This window comes from Dermochelys coriacea, chromosome 11, assembly GCF_009764565.3.
Source record: "Dermochelys coriacea isolate rDerCor1 chromosome 11, rDerCor1.pri.v4, whole genome shotgun sequence".
In the NCBI taxonomy this organism is placed as follows: Eukaryota; Metazoa; Chordata; order Testudines; family Dermochelyidae; genus Dermochelys; species Dermochelys coriacea.
In genome coordinates this window covers 51,270,980-51,291,688 of record NC_050078.2, presented here as the reverse complement: position 1 = coordinate 51,291,688, position 20,709 = coordinate 51,270,980, and the positions used below count along the sequence as shown (strand labels likewise).

Here is a 20,709-nt window from a genome sequence, read left to right as displayed (position 1 = left end):
ACATTGCTGGAACAGTTCATTTAAAAAAATGCTCAAATAAAATTGTTAGTCTCTAAGGTGCCACAAGTACTCCTTTTCTTTCCATGGACACAGAGTCTACTACTCTGTGTCCATGGACAATTCTGCTTGCTTGGGTTAGTGTGCAGTACTGCTTCCCAAAAAGAAAGAGTGAAAAGATCAATCTACATAACTACAGTACTAATTAATATTTTCCAGTGTGTTTTGCACAGATATTTATCATGACCAAGAACTAATTTCACATCAATGTTCAGGTTCAAATTGCTTCTCCTTATTTTCTAGCTCTTTATAGCCCAGCAGTGCTGCTAGAGAACAGGGTCTAGACACTTCCATATTTCCATGACACCACTTCCTTTTAAAATTATAAGCCAGTTTTACACTAGGTAAGGCCATTGTCATGAGTGGAGTTACTCTTGATTTACATAAGTGTGAGTTCAGAATCAGACCCAGCGTCTTGTTTATTTTTGCTTGCATTGGCCAGAAATTTAGCATATCAATTCTTAATCTGAGTGTGTTTTTGTTTAAAAAGACATACATTGATCGTACTTTATTCTCGAACAATTCTCACATTAAGACCTCTGCAGCACTTACACACAAATGAGTCAGATGACCGTTAAAGTCCCAATCCTGCAAATACTTATCTCATGAGTATCTTTACACAGGTGTGTGGTTTCATTCAATTCAATGACACTACTTGTGTGTGAGAGTTAGCAGGACTGGAGTCTAAGACTTCTTGAGCTCCCATTTGTTTTGGATTACGGCACTGTCATTTACATTTTCAAAAATATCTATTGATTTGGGAAGCCTACAGTTTTGGGTGGCCAGTTTAGTATACCTTAAAGAGGCTTGATATTTTGAGGACAAGTCATCAGCACCTCAGAAAGTCACATGCCTGTTCCAAAATCTATTGAAGTTAGTGGAAAGTTTACATTAACCTTTGACTCAATTTCTAAACTCATATGTTCTCAAGAATTCTCAAGTGGGGCAACCAAAAATTAACATTTCTGAGATCACTAGCCACTTTGGAAAATGTAGGTCTGAATTCTATCTAGCAATGATTCACATGGCCGATTTTATTTTGTTTTACCTTGATATTTTCTCTTGCACTCATGCAATCTCAATTTTATTTTATTTTATTTTTTGCAACTGAAAAAAAGGGGGGGGGTGAGACAGGAACAACCTGGTAGTTTTAATTTAATATTTGTCTGCATGAGGAGATTCGATTCTGATTTCTAACATAATTTTATTCTTCAAATATTAAACTATTTCTGGGTATGTCTTCTCAGCACTTAACAGTCAAATGCCTAGAGCAACATACAGTGCTATCATCTGTAGAAAGGATTCTGTCAGAGACGGTCAGGTCACTGAGCTAGTAAGGAATAATGCAGCTATTGTCCTACATTCTTTGTTTATAAGTAAAGATTTAGGTTAGTTTCTTTATCTCAAACTTGTTTTAAACTGGGCATGCTCCACTGAGTGGATATGTGAAAAAACAAGCAATTAAGCCCCCTTTTTGGAACAGAATAATATTTTCAGATTCACTTCAAGGCACTAGTTTATCTGGATGGCAAGTTTCAACAGATCTCAGTGAAGGTGAAAGTAAACTAGCTTTCACTAGGAACAATAGATCTGGATACCACATGAAACTGTTCAGGCTGCCTCCGGTTCTTGTCTGGGAATATTAGAGGAGCATTTCTTTCTGGGGGTGTGCTATTTGAGAAAGAAAGAAATTTAATACTAAATGCAGGCGGGGTCAGTGTGATGTAACAGGAAGCTCTGATGTTTCCCTCTTGCTGCTGATCACTTACAATCTGACAACCCTTCCAATTCTCCTCAGAGCAATCCCTCTCTCCACAGAAGACCAGAAGTAACCTCTTACATTAGGATCATCAGGCTCTGATAAACTGGATTTATACCCAGCTTGCAGGATCAGATTGTAGGTCTTTTATCATTCTCCACCTTGCTGGGGGGAGGGGGAGAATCACACTGTTTCATAAATTGAAAGGCAAAATCAAATTGAGATCCAAGAATTTATTTGAATTTTTTTTCAAAGGAACTGTGTTGGTGAGTACAGATTAAAACAGATTTACTGTATTAAATAAGAGTGACATCCCTGTGGCATCTGAATGTACTTATCAAAATGGATATTAATATTATAAGGAGGAACTGCTTGTTTTTTAACCTGAGCATATTGGTAATCTGCAGAGGTAGAGCTATAAGAAAAAAAGTCTTTGTTTATGTTTTTTATTGAACAAATGCTGAGCTGATTTTATAACTGATATTATTGTTAAAATATTTAACAAATTTATCACAAGTTGGATTGGTAAAAAAGATGATACAAACGAGACACCCAAGTCAGCACTTAAAGGATTTTTTCACAAACCCTAATATTAGCTGATCAGGTTTCAGAATTTGCATCTGGAGAGGATTAGGACTTTACTGGTTGGGAAATAGTCCTTAAGACTAATTCAGGACAACTGGGGTTCTTGCAAGAGAGGAAGAATTAAGTGATAAAAGCAGAGCAGTTTTCTTTACTGGATTTTCATTGTTATTGTACAGGAGAAAGAGATTACATCTGAGTTAGACCAGAATGACTCCTTGCTGCTTTATAACAGAATTTAAAAGGGGTTTTGTCATTTTTAAGGAAAAAATAACTTTGTGTTTGTCAGTTTTGGGTGAGGGTATTTTTCACCCTTCTTTTTTTCAAGGTTTCTTTTCCCTGTGTGGCAGAGGGAAGGGTGGGGTGTTATTTGTGTGTGGGGGTTAAATTTTGGTTTGGGGGTGGAGTTTTTTCGGTGGTTTAGTTTTTTCTTCGGTGTTGATCAGTTTAAAAAAATGTTTCCTTTCCCCCACTTATTAAACCATTGCAATGTGGAAAACTGGAAATGTATGATTGGAGTGGGTGCATTTTTGTATAAAGGGTTAAACTGACACTAAAGTTCGGTATCTATCTTGTTTGCCCTAGAGAGGATTAAACTTTCTAATTTAGAAGTAGCATTTCCTGTCTGTATCTGTGAAGCCACATTCCTATGATCAGTTATCTTTGTTAGTCAATTGCTGCATGTGTGTGTAAGTATGACGGGGGGTGGGGGGGCCGGCAGTGCTGGTGTCATGGATCATTAGAGTCAAAACCCCCATGAAAATGTATGCTAGTACTGAAAATCTATGTTGAGAAATTATATCGTGACAGTGTACATATAAGAGACAAATGAGACATTGTCCTGCAATAATTCAGTTAGCCCCTACTCACATTTTGAGGGTAAATCATAGAAGCCTGTGTTGTTACTATCTTACCTTAATAAATTCACAATTAATATCTGGGGCCAGGCTCTACTCTCATTTACAGCAGATTATCTTCATATATCATGGAACCTAGTCACTCATTTGCAACTGTGGGGGATTTAACAATTAAGTATGATGCTTTATAAATGGCTCAGTTATGCTCTCAGCTACACTGACTCTAAATCTAGAGTAATTCCATTGAAATCAAAGGAGTTACACTAATCTAGATCAGCATGACTGATAGTTGGCTTTATTGGCCGCATCTTTTCCTTAAAGCTGTGGTTTTTAACCTTTTTTCATTTGTGGACCCCTAGAAAACTTCGACTGGAGGTACAGAGCTCTTTGGAAATCTATTGTCTGCTTATATAGTTGAATTCTGTTCAATCCATTTTTAGTTTGTCTTTCACAGACCCCTTAGACGTAGTCTGCAGACCCCTGTTGAAAACCGCTGCTTTAAAGAACACACACAAATCGGCAGCATGAGGGAGGATGTGTATCAGCTGTATGTTGTGTATTACTTCATATATATTTTGCATATGTGATTAATGTAGTAGTTCAGACATGGTAATACTATCTATTGTAGGCACCATGTTTTAGCCAGTTACTGTATTTAATTGTATGATTCTGCTTCCACTGAGGTCAAACTGTCAGTGATCCCAGGATAAGACCCAAACTCGCAATAGGTGTGGGACAAAAGGCATTTAGTGTTGATAAAATCAAACAATAAAAAAACACAGAAATCAGTGCTAATGTTGTTTTAATTAACTGAATACTAGAAATAATTGGATATAACAACTGTTTCCACTAAATGGTTTAGGCTCCAATCTTTCACAAGCTTAACTTTGCTCAAGTGAGTAGTACCAGAGACTTCAATTGGACTACTCAAACGTGCAACATTAAGCGTGTGTGTAAGTGTTTGCAGGAGCAAGGCCCTAATCGAAAATTATTAGCATATTTTATACACGATAACCAACCAGTGATGCTGAGCAGTTTGGCTCAAATTATTTGATATACAAAAGAAAAGTATTAAGTATACTTGACTACAAACCATGGGTAGGACCAAATTCTGTGGTACTCAACATTCAGATTCTCCCAGGCTTATTCAAGCCCAGTGATATAATGCTCTGTGATTCAACCCAAACACATTCTGAGCCTCGGAAGGCAAAACTCCCATTGACTTCAGTGGGAGTTCTGCTCAATTTTCAAAAATGCAAGATTTGTCCCAACGAAACAACTTTTTTTTCTGATTTGGTACAACAGATAAAGTCCTGGCCCCATTGAAGTCCATGAGTGTTTTTTCACTGACCAGCGTTTCACCTAAGATGTACATGTTATAATTAGGTTTAGTTTTGTGCTGAGGAATTAACTGCATCACAGATGTCTCCCCTTACACCTTTTTGTTTTTTTACTGACAGGCTGCTGATAGACATTTTTAGTAATTTCAAAAAAAATTATATTCATTTTAAGTCTGAAAATACTGAGTAAACCTGTTTGTTCAAAATTCAGTGGGGGTCAGATTCTGCCTGTGAGCAGTACCTTATTCTCTCAAGAGTTCCATTGATTTCAATGGGACTGCTCATGGAGTAAGTTACTACTCGACATGAGTAAAGGTGTCTGAATCCAGATAGCAGGAAATAAAGAATAAAACCAGCCTGTCCTGCCAATACTTGCTCAGTTTAGTTCTTGCAAGTAGTTCCATTGACTGCCATAGAACTACTCATGTGTGAGGCTTCTGTAGGACTGGGCCCACAAAGCTTTCATAAATCACAAAGGAAAACCTATTTGAATACTTGTAACTTCCTCTAAGAAAATACTGAACCCAGTCTGTTTCCAATATTAAAGTATATGCAGTGATATTAAATATATATTTCTACTAAGTGTTATAGTAAATATTAAAGATGAGCAATTTCAATGAAAAGTTAGTTTCTACATTTCTGTAGGCTACTTGATTTAAGCTTTCTTTAAGAAGTTGTTCTCTTCTGTGCATTTGTTTATAGTTTTCTTGGTTTTAGTAGTAAAATTTCTTCTATGCTTACTGTTTAGCTGTCATTTATGAAATTATACAGAATACCGGAATAAACTCACAGCCCAAATTCCTCTGCTGTAAAAGCATGTACAATAACTTGTCATTGGTGTTGCATCAACTTTAGATCAAAAAGTGTACTCGATTAAGAGGTATGCTGCTTGAAAACACCTTCAATAGGCTTAGTTTCTCAGTGAGGAAGGGAAATGTTTAAGACTTTAATGTATAACGTGCCAGAATTTTGGAATTTATTGTAGCATAGCATTATGCTTAGGAACAAGTGAATAATTCTACAATCAGTTTACGCTTGATTTTTGTCAAGAAAATAGCTTTCAAATGAGAAAATCCTGAAAGGTTTTTGTTGTTGTCAGCACCATGCTGTTTTTCATTCATGATTTGATTAATGATTTCTGAAATAATCAGAGAAATTCTGTTTTTAAAAGATGTCATGCAAATTGGATCCAATCCAGTTTGTCCATTCAATTCCTGTGTTCTTCAGAAAAAAAAAACAAGGCACAAGGATCACTATTTGAAATTGAATACAGTTCAGTGCCATTCTTGGTTTTTGTAAACCAGATAAACATGGAGAATTTGTCCCATTAGTGGTCAAACCCCTTTCTCTTTAAATTGTATTTATTTTGGTAGCATCAATTAAAATACTCTACAGTATCTTATTTTTAGTGAGATATCTTCAGTATAATATATATATACTTTACACAGAGAGAAGCAGAAATTAGACCATTCCTTATCTAATTTCTGTTTAGAGAACTCTAAACGCTCCAGAATTATAAACATGAATTAAATTAGTTTTCATCGAATATCTTTGCTTTTGCAGCATTTTCTTTGTTCTATTCTTGAAACAAAGGCAGACTTGGAAGAGTTAACTTTTGCATTTTCAATCAAAGTCTTGTTTTCTCAGTTATTTCTCATGCATATCTGCCTTTGGTTCCTCTGGCTTGTTTATGGTGTTTACATTTTCCCAGCAAAGCTATTCTTTTTTCTGCCCTACCTCTGTGCAAACACTTTTAATCATTGCTACAGTATGTATTGTCCAGTAGGATTAAAGTGATTTATTTAGAGCAGCTTTTCCAGGATAAGATACAATTGAAATTCATTATTTCTAAAGTGAACTAAGTTTTTTTGAAAAATGGCTTGACTTAAACTAAGTAATGTGTTTACTGTACCTCAGATGGTATAAATCAGCATATCTCTGTTCAATTCAAAGGAAATGTCCCATTTTACACCAGCTGAGGATCTGTTCCAAGAAGTTCAGATTACTTGGGACATCGTTAAATCGTACCTGACAACTAAACAACTGATGGAATGTTAGAAGACGTCAATTGATACGTGGTTAGATCCTGCAGGTCTTACTCAAGCAAATTCCCCCTGAGTTCAGGGAGAATTTTGTCTGAGTAAGGACTGCAGAATATAGCTTGTATTAGCCAGGCTCAAACTAGAATACCAAGTACTATGAATTAAACACAGTGATGATTAAACTTTTTTTCTAAAGAATATTCTATAGACATTTTTATTTTTAAAGCAATGATCTCTTTAGTGTTTAGTAAATTATATTTATTCTTAATAGTCTAATTGATACCATAGTAATTAAAACCCTTCTTTCAACATTATCGAGAGCTCTTTAATGCTAATTCCGTATTTGAAAACTGCAGGAACTGTAGTAGTACAGAATTACATAAAATGGAACTCATTATATTCTTATTTGTCTCTTTTGTGTGTATAATGATGATGGCTGTTATAGAAAAACATTGTAGGTAGTAATTGATTTGAGTGCATTAAGCTATTGGTTAATCAGTATACTTTGGTGGGTGGAGGGGAGAACCTAACACCAATTAAAATATTGTGCTGGAATCTCATTTGCAGTTAGATTTGTATCAATATTCATTTGTTTTGAGATTTTTAAAAATATTTATTCCCATCTGTTTCTGATGACAGCAAAAATGTAATATGTTTCCAACATCTTACGTCCAATAATTTACTTTTGATGCATTTCAATGACTATCTTAATAGAGTGAGCCCCTTACTCTGCTTCGCCATGAATGGGATTATGTATTTCAGTGGATACCTGTTATACACAGAAAAGTAAATTGTTGTACAACCTTATTTTACTATACAAACATACCTTTTCAGGGATGATCGTGCAGCCTTCTGTATAATGGGGACATCCACCCTTCAGTTCATTGAATCCAGCAGGTGTCACTGTGGGGTCTAAAAGTGAGAAATATTTTAGAAACTAGTATAAATCTGAGATTTGGGGGCAGAATGTACAATTGAAAAATGTTCCCTTTCTCAGGCATTTTCCAAGATGATTTCTCAAGCATGCCATTTTGCATCTTAGGATATTTTGTTTTGCTGTATACCCATCTTGCCAGTGTTCGGTATCCCTTCAGAATTTTGAAATCATGATAAAATACCACTGTAGATCTGCATCTGGTACAGAATGAGAAAATTTCAACCCCAAAGCTCAGTTTTGAGTCAGGGAAGGTATTGGAACCAGCTTTGTTTCTAATATTACTAATAGCTTCTGTGAGAGTATACTATATGGACTCATTTTACAGTAAGTTCCAGAAGTCTTCCTTGCAAACCCAAATTCTGATTTTAGTCAGTGGGAAGGTCAGTCACAAAAGTGCACATTTGCAATTACTCTGAGCCCAGTAAGATACTTTGCAGTAGGTGATCATAAACATGTGTTTACTGAGACAATTCATACATTGTTTTCTATTTGATTCTGGCTCAAAGTAACATAATAGCTTGTATAGTTATAGCTCTTTCATTGTAAAAATATTTTGCGTAGAGGAACTTTTACACATTCTACCAGTTCATTAGAACAAGAAGTCAACTCCATACTTTTTCAAGCAAAAGAGTTATCTCAGTGTGCTGCTGCGATAGTTTGAGGGCTGTGTATGACATGGTCATTATGTTCTGGTGGGTTTTAAGTTGGATGTATAGATTCATATTGCAATGGACAGAAGTACAGTTGTTCTCAATCAGTGCATTGCCAGAAATAATTCCTTTATGTCTACTTCTCCTACGCAGTATAGGTATATTTTCCTGACCATTTCAATTCTCCCCTCATTTAAATGATGAAGTTTTACTTTGTGGCTGTCTGTTTCCTTTATGGAGGAGGCTACAGATATTGTTGTTTATAGTCCATGAATTAAGATGGAGAAGTTATGCCTATATGACTATATAGGGGGTACACACTGAATGGAATACCTCACTAGCCTTCTCTTGAAACTGCTCAGCAAATTCTGTGATGCCCTGGTCTACCTATAAGTGAGACCAGAGCACACATGATATAAATAAATGGAAAGACTGATGAATCTCAAGATTATGCTGGTAGTTGAAAAGTTCTAAGAACAATTGGCAATACAAGTCTGTAGCTTCACTGCAAAGATGCTGTGTCATATACAGGCCCCCTGGCAAAGAGTCCACTGTTCTTTGTGAACAATTCTCAACTCAGACCTGACAAACTCAATACACCAAACACACGACTTGCAGGGTATTTATCCATAAAGAGTAGCATGTAAGCTATCTACAGAGAGTTCATAACTTGTCAAGACTCATAAGCATTGTGAGATTTATGTATGGGTAATATTTAAGGAATAATGTAACTATCCTGAAATATATTTTATGAAAATAAGTTAATGAACAGGGGCTAATATGTCTTGGTGATGCTCCATCCTAGCAGGAAGGAATTGTCGCTCCACCCAGCTTTGCTGGTGGTATAATGCAATGCTCATTTGACCAGCCTTCCTTCATCCCAAGACTTTCAGTGGAAAACTATCAGACATAACTGCAGACAAGGAACATTACAACTGCCAGGGAATCACCCTATCTTTGAATAAAGACAAAAGGTTGTTTCAGTATAGGCACTCTATATCCTTTTAGTGAGGAGACATCTTGAGGAGAAGAGATGTTCCTGTGAAAAATGTATCCTGATTTCTGTGAAGCCAGCCAGCTGTGGAACAGACTGAACTTTGGAGGGAAAACCTACTTTTTTAGATAGGAAAGGTAACTGTTAATAAGTTAAGGCCCAGGGGAGTGTTTTATGATGTTAGTTTGCATTGTAACCATTTCCAGCAGAATTGCCACCTTTTCTGAAATACACCGTTTCTTTTTTTATTGTTAGTGCTGTTTTATGCAGAAGTGGTGGTTTAAAGTAAAACTAGTAAACTGGGGTATCCTGCACCTTTGGGGCAGGGGAGCTGGGCTTGAGTAACTAGCATCAGGGGCTGGATATCACAGAGCAATGCTTCAAAGAGATTCAGGAAATGGGGTGCATCTATTGTTCCCCTGCAGGGTAAAGACCAGGCTGGCCTAGCCTGAAAGTGAGTGCTTGAGTGGCTACTGAATGCATCCGATGAAATGAGCTGTAGCTCACGAAAGCTTATGCTCAAATAAATCTGTTAGTCTCTAAGGTGCCACAAGTACTCCTTTTCTTTTAATTGGCTGGTGTTGTTAGCCACCATGGCACGGCCCCTCTCACTCGAAGTAGGGGCTGACAAGGAGACTCACAATCCTGGGTACCCCCAAAACCATTACAGGCTGTTAAATATCATTCTTCTTACACAGGTACAGAACTTGTAACCTCGTTAAACAGTCCTGTTTCCTTTCTCTCCCTACTCTTTTTCCTCTTTAAGCCCCCATCCTGTTCCGTTTTTATTCTGTTCCATTTCCTTTCCTGTGATGATGTCCAGTGAGTCATTTTGCCAGGCACTAACAGGACAGCTTGACAACACTGCCAAAAGCTTATCCTATATTGGCTCATGTATATGAAACTAAACTCTGTTGTATCCTTCCTTTAAATAAAAGATAAGTGTCTGCTCTTAACACACATCTAGCTGTTGGGGAGAGGAAACCCTTTCTGCAAATAACTGTACAATGAAAAGGAGAAATTCCCAGCCATTGCATCCTTCTTGAAAAGCCGTTCTTGAGAAGAACAGACTTATCCTTTGTAACTGGACTAGGATTGCCAACTTTCTAATTGCACAAAACCAAACACCCCTTCCCGGCCCCTTCTCTGAGGCCCCACCCACCCCGCTCACTCCATCCCCCCTCCCTCCATCGCTCGCTGTCCCCCACCCTCGCTCACTTTCAACGGGCTGGGACAGGGGGTTGGGGTGTGGGAGGGCTTCAGCTGGGGGTGTGGGCTCTGGCGTGGGGCTAGCAATGAGGGGTTTGGGGTGCAGGAGGGGGCTCAGGGCTGGGGCAGGCGTTGGGCTTCGGAAGGGAGTTTGGGTGCGAGAGGGGATACGGGGTCTTGGTGGCACTTACTATGGCTCCCAGGAAGTGGCCGCCAGGTACATGGGCAGCCAGGGAGGCTCTGTGCATTGCCCTCATGCCCGCAGGCACCATCCCCACAGCTCCCATTAGCCGCAGTTGCTGGCCAATGGGAGCTGCGGAGGCGGTGCTTGCGGTGGGGGCAGCGCATGGAGCTTCCCTGATCACACCTGCACCTAGGGGCTGCAGGGACATGCCGGTCGCTTCCGGGAGCTGTGCAGGTAGGGAGCCTGCCTTAGCCCCACTGTACTGCCGACTGGACTTTTAACAGCCCAGTCAGCAATGCTTATCGGAACTGACAGGGTCCCTTTTTGACCAGGTTTTCCAGTCGAAAACTGGATGCCTGGCAACCCTAAACTGGACACATTTGGCAAATGAGATTTTTGGGGAAGCTGTTAGTGTGTTATTGTTAGTGAATGCTTAAAACAAATCAGTTCAGGAGATACAAAGCTAAGGTTCCTCTTTCAATGTTATTTTGGTATGTTCCAGTTGGCTATTTCCTATTTCTCTTTTTCTTGTTAAATGTGATCCTTATTGCACCATATTACTCTTTACTGACCTACTTCAGCACTGCATTTAAGCACATGCTTAAGGCCATTGATGAGCTGCCAAAATGTTAACAACGGGTTCCCTCCTCACCCCACAAGGGGGTTGTTGCCAACCCCCGCCCCCGGGACTTCTGCCCCATCCAACCCCCCGCGTTTCTTGATGACCTCCCCCCAGGACGCCTGCCCCATCCACCCCGTCCCCTAACTGCCCCCAGAACCAGGCAGGAGGTTCTCGTGGGCCACCGTACTGGGTGCCCACCCCACCCCTAAGAGCTAGAGGGACCTACCAGGGGGCGAGGTGGGGAGTCCCAGAGGTGCTTACCTGGGGCAGCTCCCAGGAAGCATCCGGCAGGTCCCTCTGTCTCCTAGGGGTGGGGGAGCATAGGTGGGGGGGCAGGGGGTGCGGCCGCTCCACCCACTGATCACATCAAAAGTGCCACCTTAGGCGCCGACTCCCTGGGTGCTCTGGGGCTGGAGCACCCACAGGGAAAATTTGCTGGGTGCAGAACCCCCACCGGCAGCTCCCCGCCCTGCACCCGGCCCCAGCTCACCTCACCTCACCTCTGCTCCGCCTCCTCTCCTGAACACGCCGCCCCACTCTGCTTCTCCGCCCCCCTCCCCAGCTTCCTGCGAATCAGCTGTTTGGCGGGAAGCTGGGGAGGACTGAGAAGCAGGTGGCGGCTTCCCACTCAGGCCGAGGGTGGTGGAGGTGAGCTGGGGCGGGGAGCGGTTCCCCTGAGCACCCCCCACGGTTACCTGCTGTGGCATGGGCGGCCCTCCTCGCGCCCCCTCCCCCCCACTCCAGCTCACCTCCACCTCCCTGGGCCTGAGCGGGAAACAGCCGCCTGCTTCTCAGCCTGCCTCAGCTTCCCGTGCAAACAGCTGATTTGCGGAAAGCCTGGTGGGGACAGAGAAGCAGGGCAGGGCGGCGCGTTCAGGGGAGGAGGCGGAGGCAGAGTGGAGGTGAGCTGGGGCCAGGGGTGGGGTGGGGAGCTGACGGTGGGTGCTCTGCACCCACCAAATTTTCCTCTTGGGTGCTCCAGGGCTGGAGCGCCATGGAGTCGGCATCTAAGGCACCACTTTTGGCCAGTTAAATTTAGAAGCCCTTTTAGAACCTCGTGGAACAACCGGTTCTAAAAGGGCTTCTAAATTTAACAACCGGTTCTAGCGAACCGGTGTGAACCATTTCCAGCTCACCACTGCTTAAGGCTTACTGATGTCAATCAGAAAAAAACGTATGCTTAATGTCGTTTGAGTGCTCTGATTCTCCCCAGTTGTTGCAGAACTCGTGCTCATCCATCAGTTACTACTAATGAAGATCTAAAAGGTTCTGTTTCTTTTATCATAATGAGCATGTTACTCTGTCTCCTAAGTCATAACAGCTGATTAATATTGACATTAAAATTAGATGTCAGTGCAAAAAATAGAAATACTGCAGAACTGACTTAGATCATCCCTATTCTATTTTTTTTTTTAAGAAATAAAACTGCCTAAAGAAATAACAAGAAAACTGTTGGGGTTGGAAAGCCAAACAAATAAGCAATGGGAGCTGCTTCTCCTTTTATTTATTCATGCTGTCTTATTGCCTTTTGGGGTCCAAGGATTCCCTTAGGACTCTGTCAGTTATTTTCTCCCATTGCAGCAACTTAATTTCTGGCCGAAAGAAGTGTATACGGCTGTCTTCAAACCTCATCCGTGTCATTCCTGTATTGGCTAGAGAGGCCACTGCAGCATGTTATGAGAGTTCTTTCCCTCCCACAGATGCTGAATGCAGCGTCTCTGCAGTACTGCTAGATTCTAGCTGATCAGGGAGCCATCCTGAATCTCTCACTTTGTAGAACTAGCCCCCGGGCCAGCTGCCTGACCCTCTATTTTTCTTAAATTATTTCCCAGACACTATAAATATATACAAGAAGAGCTCAATGAGAGCTATTTGTGCACAGTCAAGAGCAGAATTTGGCCTATAGAGTTCAGCTGGACACATTTTATTTAGCGATATGGAGATAACACCAATCTGCTGGCATGCTAAGCTTTTCCAGGAGTCACATTACAACACAGTGAAGGACTTGGCAGTACTTCAGGATTGGTCCGATCGAGAGCAAAATGACTGCAGTCTCCATGGTTGGCAGGTGCTCCAGTGTGGGGGGGTACTGGAACATTTTGAAAGAGTACCAGCAATACAACTGAATTTATACTGATCCTGTGGAGTCAGCACCCAGAGGTTCTAGATTTAGGAAAGATTTTAGGCCCTATTTCCAATTAATGTTCTCAGCCTACTGGGGGGGAAATTATCATCCCAGCAAGATGATGCAGTGTGATAGGCAGCTGCTAGAGTGCGAGTCCTCTTTCATAACCTTATCTCCTCAGGACAGGATGCCATATTGATAGCCACCATCACCACCCCTCCCTAACCCATGTGTTTTTCAAAAATCCTCAGTCAGGCCCGAAAAATCATGAGATTATCCTAAAAATCATTAATTTTTAAAATATTTTTTCCTAAACTTAACCTAGATTTGAGCCTTTAGGGTTCATCTGTTCAACTTTTCTCCCCAACTATATGGGCTATAAACATTCTGTGTGTGTATGTGTATATGAAAGCTCAGAGTCTCACAAGTAGGTGTCTACAGAAGTTGGGGCTTTAATAAAAACATTGAATATGTGAGACCATCATGAGACAATAAAATCATGAGATCGGCAGCACTAAATCTGATAAAAGTATTGAAAATGGGGAAGATTAAAGCAAATGAGGGAAATAACAATGACTAATGCAGTGATGGGAGCACATATGGACCGTAGGCTCAAAATACGGTCTTCATAGAAGAGTAGAAAGTTCCTTCTGGACAAAATAATTGAATGGAAGGTCTCTGGCCACTATAGGTTTAAATCCTTGAAGGATCCCTCTGCTCTGCTCATATATTTAGGACCATCTGTCCAAGGTGAACCTAGTACTCCACAACCCTTCATAAGCTGCTGCCACTTGTTTACATGCACACATGAATAAAATGATGCAATTATATATGGCAGAAGCTCACAGTAGTTTTGTTATATTTCTCATGTATGTTGTACAATATTTTAATCCAGCAACAAAACAATTGGAATGAGTTCTGGAATTTAGCAGATGGTTAATTAGAAAACCATGGAATTCTATGTTCCTGTTGACTCAAAGTATATCCAAACAGAGAGAAGGTATGTGAACTTCTATCTAGGCCATTACAAGATTTTAGCTGTTTGTTACAGAGACTTTTTTTTATTGAATTACATATAGATTCTAATATGTAAAGGCTGAAGCAAAAATAACTCAGTGTTTATTCGGTATCTTTGTCTTCCTGGAGATAATAGAACCACATAATGTAGAGATGGAAGAGAACTGTTAGCTAATCCATTTCATATCGATGCTAGTGAAGAATTCTTCCCTATTTTACATTTATTAGTACAATCAGGCTAGTCTTAAACATACCAAGTGATGAGGCTTCCATGATATCTCTTGGGTGTATAATACATTTAGTTGTCATTACATTTTTCTTGAGATTTAGTCTAGAGTTTTCCTTTCGGCCCTATTCTTTCTAGTCGTATACTGCCTTTAAATGCAAAATAATTCCTCTCCCTCCTTTTGGTGTTAACAAATATTTGAGAGATGTAATAATATCTACCTTTAATCATCTTGTAACTAAGTTAGGCATATTTATCTTTTCCCATCCCACCTAGCCCACACTAGTTTAGATGGTCCTTTCCATTTGTCAATATTTCTTTTGTAATAAAGGTCCCAAAATTGAGCACAGTATTCATTGGGTGGTTGAACCAGTCTTATGCAAAGTGTAACTGGTGTTATCTCTGTCTTGTGACATGTCTGTATGTGCAGCCCAAAACTACGTGGGGTCCTTTGCTGCCCTCTAGCAGCAATAAAAGTCTGCTGATTGGTTGTTCTCCTATAGGACTATGAGCTACTACAGGATAGCCAAGACAGTGTTGTTTTCTTGTGCAATCTTACTATAAACCAGCTATATATTTGCCTGTTTCCTTCAATTGTCAGTGGCCTATTATAATGCTGTAAGACTATTACTATAAATGTTCTTCTATGGCAAGTTCTAACTGAATGGTAAAATATATTGTAGTAAAAGATTCTAGAGAAAAATTCTGTTCAATATTTTTACTTGTATCATCACTGGTAGCTGTAAATATGTGCTAAGATAATAAAGGGATGGGTAGGAAAACTTACAAACTGTAAATTAGTTCTACTGTAATTAGTAAAATGAAAATAATCAAGAATAGCTCAGGCTGTTGACTTTGGAGTTCTGAACAGATGTGTACAAAAATAACTATTTCTTGAAATTTCACAAGAAAATAGTTTTTCTGTCTCTCTCTCAGGTTTAGTCCCCTTTAATGTTTTAGTGTGGAGGGTATCTTTGGCCTTCTGGAGTTCAGCCACTTTCCAGTGCAATTGGGCCCACGTTTGCTAATAAAAAATGCATACAACTTTGAAAAATGTATGCAGAAATGGGTCCTTTCTGAATTTGTAACAAAATATCAAAAACTTGGAATTTGAAGGAGTAACATTTTATCATTCAGATTTCATGCTCCTCTACCTCTGATTTTAGTAATCAACTTCTTTCTTTCCTACTTAGGCTAAAGTCTTAATACCTTTGTAATGAACTTGAGAAAAATTTGGTAACTTTCACTGTCTACCAACTTTGGCTATGTGGCCTGGTCCAGATTCAAGCTGATGGGTATTTAGAGGTTAAAGATGAGTATTTGTAGTGAAGATTGTCATTGAAGCTTAAGGTTTTAATAAAGTGGCTCTTAAGCTCCCCTCTCCTTTCATGGCTAGAGGGTATCATCTGTACACCCATGGATCCTAGGGTCACCAGATGTCCCGATTTTATAGGGACAATCCCAATTTTTGGGTCTTTTTCTTAATAGGCTCCTATTATCCCCCACCCCATCCTGATTTTTCTCACTTGCTATCTGGTCAGCCTAATGGATCCAGGCTGGCGTGTGGACACAGAAAGAGGGACTGCCACCTTTGTAGCATGCTTCTCCCTTTTCCCTTGGGGACTCCACAGGGTGTCAGCTCCACACAGTCTAGATCTTACATCACTGAAGTCTATGGGAGTTTTCCCACTGATGTCAAGGGGTGCAGGATCAGGTCTGGATGGAAAGGCAGTGGGTGAGAAGTGGGGGCTATCAGCTCACCAATACTACTGAGCTTGTAGAAACCATATGCTGCTTCTACCATCTGAATTTGGGCTCAGTGCATTGGGCAACTTTCTTCTCCTTGAGAGAGATCCAAGGACAGTCCTGGTTGGGGCAACATGACTCCTGCAGGAACTGTTTGACTATGGGCTAATGGGAAATGAAGGAGTCAGGCAATGTTGTGGAAGTGAGGGGGCCTCTGGTAGTTCTTGGTGTGGGAATTCCCAGGCTCTTCCACTATGGAGTGAATTTCAGGAATTACCATGTAGGTGAGAATTTGGATCTTGGTGACAACTGAAAGTGTTTCCCAGCATGCACAAATGCTTTATCTTCTTAAGTAACATCTGAAAATAAATGTGGTGGTCTCATTCTTGTCCCTAGAGGGCAATTTATCTATATAACAAAGACAACTTAATATGGAATTCTTGGTAGTCTTTGTGTAATAGATGGCAAGGACTGGAAAATTAAGAGTGTTGCATGTCAGAAGTGAGGTCAACAGAGCAGTGAGGAGAAGCTTGTCTAACATTTACTTATCCTACTGGATGACTTGCTCAACCCACAGCTGCTATTCCTTCACATGAAAGAACAAGGGAAAAATGCAGTGATTTTAAATTTATTCAACACACAATATCCAGATATGCAGATTCAGTTCTTGATGGGTCTTATTCAGTAAGACAATTAAAATCTAAATTAGTGGCAAGTGCCAGTGGAAGAATTTTGAGTTGACTTCATACACTGAAACCTTTTCCAAATTGTTAACTATGGTCAGGTTTGCCATGGGCCTCTTGTTGGAACTGGCAGTGCTGCCAATGTTTCCCCCACCCACTCCAAATCTCCCAAATCCCAACCTTTGAGCCTGATCTTGCACAACCCCTCCAGATGAAAGTAGAGTTTACTCAAACAAGTCATCCCATGTTCTTCAGTGCAACTACTTGCATGAGTAAGCACTACACATGCAGAAGTAAGTTTGCAAAATCATCAACAATTCAGAGGAACTTGATGATGGAAAAAGGAGCTAGTGGTGACATGAGGAAGAAAGAAAGTCAATATTGAAGAATATACATGTATGGAATACAAAGTGTGTCCATTTGCCAGGGGTGTGTCCATTTCAAGTGATGAGTAATGTGGGTAGGTTAGTTTTTATTTACTAAGCAGGAAGTTACTTAGTATCTATTTAGTAAAGAATACAGAAATACAGCATGGTGAAGAAAGGAGTGTGGAAGTTGCTTAATTTTAAAAATAAAGCAGCTAATTTATAGCTGTCAACAACATTTCTGTCATTGCATGCTTATTATGTGTTCCTTCTAGAATATCCATGCCAATCTTTAACTGCATCTAGGCAGGCAATTATTTTCTGAACTTTTAAAACAACTCAAGGAGTATTTTGTAAAAAGCAGTTTTGCCCAAGGCCTTTCAGTGACTAAAAGAGCATTTGGAAAAATTAGGAACAAAATATGATCTAAAATGGGGCTTCCTACAGCTACGTGGGGGTGTTTTGTTTTAAATTAACTAGGTTTCCTTAGAAAGCAGAAAGAGCTCACAGAATTTGCTTATGTAACTTATTTTGTTCATGGCTCAAATATTGCTAAAAGGACAATTTATCCACTGGCATAAACTGGTGGAGCTCGATGGGTTCAACATAGATGTGCAAAATTTATATCCACAGAGAATTAGACTTTTAAAATTTTAAGATTTCAAAAAATGTTTGCAATGATTTCTGGAACTGCCATTCTGCAATCCAGTTCTAATTTTGGAGGCTAATTTCATATTATCGACAAGAGGGGAAGTAGGACTCTATATATAATCCGAAAATGATTAGTATGTCTACTAGCACAGCTAACTTACAAAACGGGGTATTTGATTTAAAACACAGCCCTGTAGATAGCAGTGTCCTAATAAATGAGCACAAATAGGCATAGGGTGGGATAAATTCAGCTTGTCACAGGCAGACAGTTGTTTCCTGACACTGGACAGTTGGTCAACAACTTCCAGTGTTGAAGGTGTCACAGGTCATAGAGATTCTAATGTGTGTTTGCGGCCCCTTCATCTTAACAGGAAGGTCTTGGAGTTATCAAGCAACTGCTGTGTGTTGGTTGAAGAGATTCGACTGCCTTTCCTGCCCAGTTGTCAGATGCACAGACAGGGAAGGGAAAACAATACAACTATAATATATCTGCTGGTACCTAGACCTTATTTTCTCTTGGTGTTTTCAGCTAGAAACTATAGAACTCACGTTTTCCCCTATTCTCATATCCTTTATGTCCCACTTGATTCTGTAGGCCAGATCCTTTGGTGGTGTAAATTGGCATGACTTCAATGGAGCATCCAATTTATACCCGCTGAGGATCTGTGTCTGTGTTTCCCTCCAGGCTATGAGACCTGAGTCACCATTTTTCCACAGCTGCCCGTATCCCTAGTGGCTCTTTAGGAGCTGAATTCCCAGTTCTCTGTAACTCTCAGGAAGAAATTGGTTCTACAATGAACTTCAAGAATAGAACCTTCTGTTACATGTTCAGTACTGAGGGACAACAAATGAAAAATTGGAACTGTCTTCTTCAAAACAAAACAAGTATTAGTCAAGCCTATTATGTTTGTCATTTGGTAAAGGAGCCCCTTTGTCAATGTTTTGGTAAGTTATTGTGTTGTTTTCCAAAGCAGAAGGAAGGAATGCTGTGCAAAGAGGCTATTCTTTTGTTATTGTTCACCCTGAAAACTAGATTAATTTTTTTGTTTTGTTTTGTTTTTGCCTGCACCTTGTGTTAGGATCCAATCAGTGACAAAGAATGAGCTTGACTCTGTTGTTAGAAAACCATTTGGTAACAAGCCTAATGCAACTCTGCTGCTGCTGCCAAGCTTTCCTTTAAGAAAGCACTAATTAATGGATTTGAAGTAGAATTGGGGGAACTGGTTGGAACAAAATCAGAACCCGCTCTCTCCTTCACCCAAAATTCAAACAGAATCTTTGCTGAGAACTGGAAAAAGTCCACTTACTCATCTTCCTTTTAAAATGCTTACACGCCTCTGCACTTCCTACTCTCAGACAGAGACTGGAAATCAAAGTACCAAAATACCTTGGAAAAAAGGGAGCTCCTGCATTATTTCTGGCATACTTATAACCTGGAAGTGTCTGAAAAATCACTAAAAAACCTGTTCTTGTGAGATTCCCTAATTTCTTGGAACAGCTTCTGAAAAACACAGATATTTATCCAAACTCAGCAGAATCTATGAAGCATTTCAGTTTTCTCCTGACCTCTTTCCATATCAGACATTTTGAACAAACTCTACATTTTCATATTCCTTAGCTCCTGCCTCTTGTTCTTCCAATGGAACAAATGTGAAAATGCACCGCCTTTTCCCCCTCATGCACATTAGTTTTGTAAGGTGATTGACGATCTTTTCTTCCCTCCAGTAGACATAACAATGTCATTAAGAAAATGAACAATGTATTGAATTCAACAGGGCTCTGTGGGAGCTCTGAGCGCCACATGCACAGAGTTCATTGCAGGATCAGGGCCACAGTTAACAACAATAAATCCTTAATGAACATTTACTATCCTATCTGAAACATAAGAATAGTTTTCTGGCTCTAATTTGAAAGAATAAATCCTGATTTTATACAAGTAGAGGATAGGGGACTTAATTGAATGTATTCTTTTCTCTGGTTAATTTCTGATTGATTTATAATGGACTATAAGTTCTTTGGGCTCAGAGCCTTCTTTTTGTTCTGTGTTTGTACAGTGCCTGACACAATGGTATTCTGGTCCATGAGTGAGGCTCTTCCTTGGTGCTTCAGTAATACAAATGATAAATAATAATAATGAATCTGTGCCATGTTACTCTTTCAAATTCTGGTTGCTACTGAATGCCTAGCTCAAATCCATTCAACAATCTATTATGTTAAAAATTATTATCCTAGAAGTATAGTATATTAATGAAATTTTTAAAAAAGCTGATCAAATAATGATGAGTGCAATATGAAAATCTAGACAGATGGTGGTGATAAATACAATAAATGTGGTTTCCAGCACAATCTTGTCAGTGTTCATAAATAAGTACCTAAAGAAGAGAGGTCAAAGGGCACGATCTTGCTCAAATAGAACCTTGCTCCAAGTCAATAGGATCTTTGCCATTAACTTCAGTGGGATAAAGATTAAGCATGCAGGGCCTGACTGTCAATTCACACTGGTGTAAAACCATTGTAAATCCATTCACTTGAACCATATTACTTTGGTTTTACACCAGTGTAAATTAGATCACACTCTGTTCTACTATGCATCAACCACCTTCCATTCCTATACATAGTGCTTCTATATAGCTCTTAATTGTGCTACTGTAGATACACATGGT

The 20,709-nt window shown here is 39.8% G+C and overlaps 1 protein-coding gene across 3 annotated transcripts in view; it reads left to right on the top strand.

Moving 5' to 3' along the window:
• The first annotated feature begins 1,639 nt into the window (after positions 1–1,639).
• The window catches only part of CALCRL (calcitonin receptor like receptor), a 114,604-nt gene continuing 95,534 nt past the window's right edge, over positions 1,640–20,709 (top strand). The window contains exon 1 of one of the 3 annotated variants that reach the window (XM_038421841.2): positions 1,640–1,954. The gene's annotated coding sequence lies outside the window, so the exon portion shown is untranslated. Of the gene's footprint in view, positions 2,083–20,709 lie in introns of all 3 variants that reach the window. The other 2 variants (XM_043505452.1, XM_038421842.2) reach the window with 2 other exon arrangements.